This window comes from Myiozetetes cayanensis, unplaced genomic scaffold (assembly GCF_022539395.1).
Source record: "Myiozetetes cayanensis isolate MyiCay16 unplaced genomic scaffold, myiCay2020 scf17, whole genome shotgun sequence".
Lineage (NCBI taxonomy): Eukaryota > Metazoa > Chordata > Aves > Passeriformes > Tyrannidae > Myiozetetes > Myiozetetes cayanensis.
The window spans coordinates 17,469,121-17,474,779 of NW_026087378.1; the positions used below are offsets into that span (position 1 = coordinate 17,469,121).

The following is a 5,659-nucleotide window of genomic DNA, read 5'->3' on the forward strand; positions in this document are numbered from 1 at the left end:
CACAGCAGAGAGTGCAGGGCAGCTGAAAATGAGAGGGAGGAGACTTTTGTATCTAATAATCATCCTCTGCTCTGGAGCCAGGCTGGAAGAGCTGGAGTGTTCAACCTGGAGAACAGAAGGCTCCAGGGAGACCTGAGAGCCCCTTGCAGGGCCTAAAGGGGCTCCAGGAGAGCTGGAGAGGGACTGGGGACAAGGCATGGAGGGACAGGACAAGGGGGAATGGCTTCCCACTGCCAGAGTAGGTTTAGGTTCGATCTGGGGAAGAAGTAGTTCCCTGTGAGGCTGGGCAGGCCCTGGCACAGGTTGCCCAGAGAAGCTGTGGCTGCCTCTGGATCCCTGGAAGTGTCCAAGGCCAGGTTGGAGCAACCTGGCCTAGTGGAAGATGTCCCTGCCCATGGCAGAGGGTGGGACGAGCTGATCCTTAAACCCCTCCCAAGCCAAACTGTTCTACGACTGCAATTACCGAGGGTTTTTCCACCGCCTACCTCGCGGTCCCGCCCTGGGGGGAGCGGCTGAGGCGAGCGGGGCGGTGTCTGCGGAACCACCTCGGCCACGCGGCCGCTCCTGGCCCTTCTCTGCGCCCGCCGCCGTGTGAGGGAAGGGCAGAGAGCTGCGGCCATGAGGGAGAGCTGCGGCCGTGAGGGGAGGGCCCTGGGCCGGGCCGGGCCTCCCTCGGGCCGCCGCCATGAGGTAACAGCGGTGAGGGGAAGGGAGGGCGCCGGGCTCGCCGCAGCCGCCGTGAGGGGAGAGGAGCGGGGGAGGGAAGGCATCGGCACCGGGGCTGCAGGCCCGGCGGTTCCTCGCCGTGCTCCGGGAACGGAGAGCGCCACTGCAAATACTCCTGGGTTGTTTTTTTTTTTTTTAATTTAGTCGTTTCTACCGGCCGGAAGGTGCTGGGTCCGCGGGTGCCCCGGCACAGGGGATGTTCTTGTCCGCTGTGCTGTCCGGCACTAATTCCTCGTGCTTATGGTTTGATATCTTTTTATCCCTCCCACACGGCAGGTCCCAACTGTTAAATTCTGTGACTACAGATTTAATAGAATATTTTTAGTGATATTTCTCCTGTGCTCTCTTTAGGGCATCAGCTGATGGGCACGTGTGAGGGGATCGCCCCCCGAGCTGAGGGTGGCCAAGAAGCGTGTGGGGTCACAACCCTCGGGTGACTGTGCTGAGGGGCATCACAACCCTCGGGTGATTGCTGAGGGGGATCACAACCCTCGGGTGATTGCTGAGGGGCATCACAACCCTCGGGTGATTGCTGAGGGGGATCACAACCCTCGGGTGACTGTGCCGAGGGGGATCACAAACCTCGGGTGACTGTTCTGAGGGGGAACAGCCGCGTGAGGCACCTCCAGGAGGACACCGGTGCTGTGGAGATGAGATGTAAAGGGACAGCCGGTGCATGAGACACACGGAGACCTCGGAAGCCTCTCAGGCAGCGTGGATGAGGTTGTGACCATGAGCCAGCGAGGGGAGACGGGCAAACACTCTGTTCTGTTGGTAGTAAACTAAACGTCCTTTTCTGGTTGTGATCGAGGTCCTGTGCCAGCCTCAGGTCCTGAGGGTGGAAAGAATAACCTAGTTCATCCAGCAGTAGGTTTACTTAACCTACATTATCTATTCCACTTGCTGGAGGAAGCCCTGATGAGAGGAGGCATCACCGGAGGGTTGTACTTTGTGCCTCCACTTCCTTCAGTCCTTTAATCCCTCGGTTTTGAGTTGTTTCTCCCAGTGGTAGTCAGCTGCCCGTGGCTGCTCAGTGCCTGTGCCAGTGTTATGCTGCTGGGAGAGAAAGGTGCTGCTGAGTCCTCCTGGCACCACTGGTGCCGTCCTGGTGCTTGGTGGTGCTGGGTTTTGGCAGTGCTCTGCATGCCTGAGAGTGGAGTAACTCCTGCTTGTGGGGTTAGAGCCTAGACTGGATGCAGACAACACACAGAAAATTGATAAATCTATTGCAGACACTTTGTTTATTGTATATCTTTTATATAAAAATGAAGGTCAGCTACTTAACTGCTCAGTGTAAAGGTTGAGTTTGAGGTCTTTAGGGATCCTCCTATTAACTGTCTTTGCTGTTTTTTTAATTACAGGCAAGTGTCCTGGGGCTTGCTGGAGCAGCAAGAGTGGCCAGAAGAAAAGAAAGAAGCTCTTAGTGCTGTTCTGAAAATCCCTGTTTGGAAAGGATTGGGAAGATGGAAACTTGGAAGCCCCCAATTAAAATGGGGCTATAAGAAAATGATTTATTTTCAGGATCTGGACGTAGGAATTTCAAACATCAGAGGTGGTTTGGGGCAGGCTATAACAAGAATTATGTGTACAGTTCTTTAATTGTTAATCCCTTTTCACTGCTTGTTTAAAATATATTTATATGTGACCTCAATTAAACTTATTAGTGTTTAAACTTACTCAGTTTGGTTTTCATTATCTTACAAGGCTTTGAAAGTCACAGTAAAATCTTGTCTGTCAGACTGGAGAGGCCACAGTGCAGCACCAACTCCTTCCCTGGGCCCAGGGGAGGTGAAGCCCACAAAAAACAGCTGGAAAAGGTTGATGAATATGTAAAATCCATTGAAACAGGTGGGGAGGGGCAAGATTGTCATCAAGGATTCAGGCAAAACTGGTATTTAAATGCAAAAGTCCAAGGATATTGCTCCCTCCAAAAGGGACAGGAGAGATTGGATCTCATTTCCATTCTGTATTTGTGAAATAGTCCAGACTTTTGAAGTGTTTTAGGCTAAAACTTTAGTTTTTAAGAAATAGTTCAGTGGTCTTTGGTCACACCACAGTTACTCTGCTGTAGATGCTGTGGCTGCAGCGCTGTCTGTATCCCAATAAAACTTGGAAGCAGGGACACAGGCTGCTGTGGGACACTGTGCTGCTCCAGCCTCAGGGAATTCAGGTTGTTGGGGCTGAAGCTCATAACCTGAGGCTGTTGAACCACATCAGGCTGGTTCCCCAGGCACTGCTGGTTTATATCAAGTAGGTGCTTCTGAGCTCTTTGAAAAAATGAATTGCAGTGCAGATTACTTTTTTTTTCTAGGCTCTCCTAATTTTTAAATATTCCTGTTTACCCCTGAGCCTTTCTGCCATCTCAATATCCTCATCTTAATACACAGTTTTTATACTGCACATGGAAATAGTTGTTAAAATACTTTTTGTTGTTTGGGAAAAAAGCTTTTTCTTACTTAAAACCTATGACATCCACAAATGTCTCTGTTTCTATGGGAACAAATCCTACCTGTAATTCCCAGGGGTTTCCATTGTGCTTGGCAATCTCCCTCCTACCCAGATGAGTGCCCCAGGGCTGGGTGCCTGCCTGCCAAGGAACACTCACTGCACCAGGGGGCTTTGCTGCTGGGCCAGGTAATTCCAAAAGTGGCAAAAATGGGGAATATGGGCTCTGTCAGGCACATAAAGCAAGCGTTTTATGGACAACAAATACATGCTGACAGGCCTATTTCCTCAAAAAAAAAAAGTCTGCAGTAAAGCTCTGTGATACTCACCTTGGCTGAACGTAGGATTTGTAGGCCTGGTTGTGCTGTACAAAAGGGTGTGAGGAAAGGATGGAGAAAGTGTTGGCAGTGGTGAATATCCCACCAGAGCAGTTGGGAAGGGCTGCAGGGCTCTGCTCAGTGAATGCCTCACACACCACCAGAGCTCTGCTGAGGGCCTGCAGCTCTCGGTCTTGCTTTTTCCCCAGTCACAGAATGGTTGGGCTGGAAGGACCCTTAAAGCTCATCCAGTCCCACCCCCTGCCATGAGCAGGGACACCTTCCACTAGACCAGGTTGCTTTCAAGCTCTGTCCAACCTGGCCTTGGACACTTCCAGGGATCCAGGGGCAGCCACAGCTTCTCTGCCCAACCTGTGCCAGGGCCTCCCCACCCTCACAGCCAAGAATTCCTTCCCAATATCCCATCTAACCCTGCCCTCTGGCAGTTTGAAGCCATTCCCCCTTGTCCTGGCACTCCAAGCCCTTGTCCCAAGTCCCTCTCCAGCTCTCTTGGAGCCCCTTTAGGAACTTGAAGGGGCTCTCAGGTCTCCCCAGGCCTCTCCTCTCCAGGCTGAACAATCCCAGCTGTCCCAGCCTTTCCTCCCAGCAGAGCTGCTCCATCCTCTGCCCATCTTGGTGGCTCCTCTGGACTCTCTGCAGCAGCTCCATGTCCTTGCTGTGCTGTTCCCCAGGGCTGGAGCAGCTCTGCAGGGGGGTCTCCCCTGAGGGGCAGAGGGGCAGAATCCCCCCTGCCCTGCTGCCCACACTGGGGGATCAGCCCAGGGCACGGGGGGTTCTGGGCTGGGCCATGTCCAGGCTTTGTGCAAAACTGGAAAATAAAAAACACGGGGATGTCATCAAGCTTCTCCAGTGGTCAGCACAAGCCCAGGCTCTGGGATGTGGAGCTCAGGGTGCCCCTGCAGCCCTTCCCGTTAGCAGGAAGATTATGGTCAGCACTGTGCAGCTCCTTCTGCAGCACAAAGACAATCAATAAAGGTCAAAATGATTCACCTCTCTCTGGCTTTAGTGCCTTGACCGAAGGACAACAAAGTAAATTGGGAGAAAACCCATGTAGTCCAAGACTGGCATTGAAATAAAGCCAGGAAATGGAGGAGTACCCGCATTTTGCATGTTGGAAATGCCAGCCTGATATATGGTTTTGTTTATTAGCACCGTGCTTTTTGCAACCTATACGTGACTTCTACTGGGCAAAAGTAGCTGGATTGCTTTACCTTTGCTCTGCTTTTACTGCTCTGCACAGGAGGATTGTTAACTGAGATTTATGTTTTTAACACTTAATCGTTTTTTATCCTGAGCTTGTTAAGAGCTGAATTTCTTGTGATTGTTCTCTGAATATTGTTATATTATTTCAACACGTATTTTGTACCAATCCCATTTTTAAAAAATACCTGCTGTTATTGTTTCTGTGTTATTGTACCTACTGTGTTATTGTGCTCTGCAGCCACACGTAGAGAAGAAAGACCAGCCTGTGATGAATTAAAAAGGCAGATTTTTTTCCTTTCCCCTGGAGATTTCCCTGAATTCACACACATACCCTCCCCTTTGTAAAGCGATGGTGGAGAGATTGGTTCTTTAGCCATAAAATTAAATAGGGAATAAAGACAGTCACTATGAAAGGACTCCAAATAATAAATAATTGCCCAGTCGTACGGGTGCTTTGGTGACAAAGCACCGATTTCGTGAGGGCAGAAGCAGGGGGACCTCTCCTGGGCCAGCACCAGGTGGCAATGTTGGATCGGAGGAACAGCAAAGCCTCGCACGCTGGCTGCGGCGGCTTTTACCAGAATCTTCTAAGGACCCCCAGCGCCGGCGGGAGCCGGAATTGTAACCCTTTGAGCGATGGTGCCACCAGCGCCGTGCTGAGCAGAGCGCGCCTCGGCTGTGCTGGCTGCGCGGGGCCGGACCGGCCGCTGAGGGACCAGGTGTGCCCTGGGGCACAGGGAACGGTGCTTCGGGGATCAGAGGATACTGTGGAAATTCCTGGGATATCCCGGATATCCCAGGAATTCGCCGGCGGCGATGCCTCTCCCCGGGCCGGGCTGAGGGCAGACTCGAACCCACAACCCCCGCACTCCCCGCCCGCCGGGGAAGGGGCGTGGCCAACTCCCCGCCCCGCCCCCCGCGCCTTTCCCATGGTGCCCCGCGGGAGC

The 5,659-nt window shown here is 52.4% G+C and overlaps 1 non-coding gene across 1 annotated transcript; it reads left to right on the top strand.

The window, feature by feature from the left end:
- Positions 1-1,727: 1,727 nt before the first annotated feature.
- Positions 1,728-1,930, top strand: LOC126638579 (small nucleolar RNA SNORA74). The gene has a single exon (XR_007628637.1). It is a non-coding gene; the product is annotated as a small nucleolar RNA SNORA74 (small nucleolar RNA).
- Positions 1,931-5,659: the final 3,729 nt, after the last annotated feature.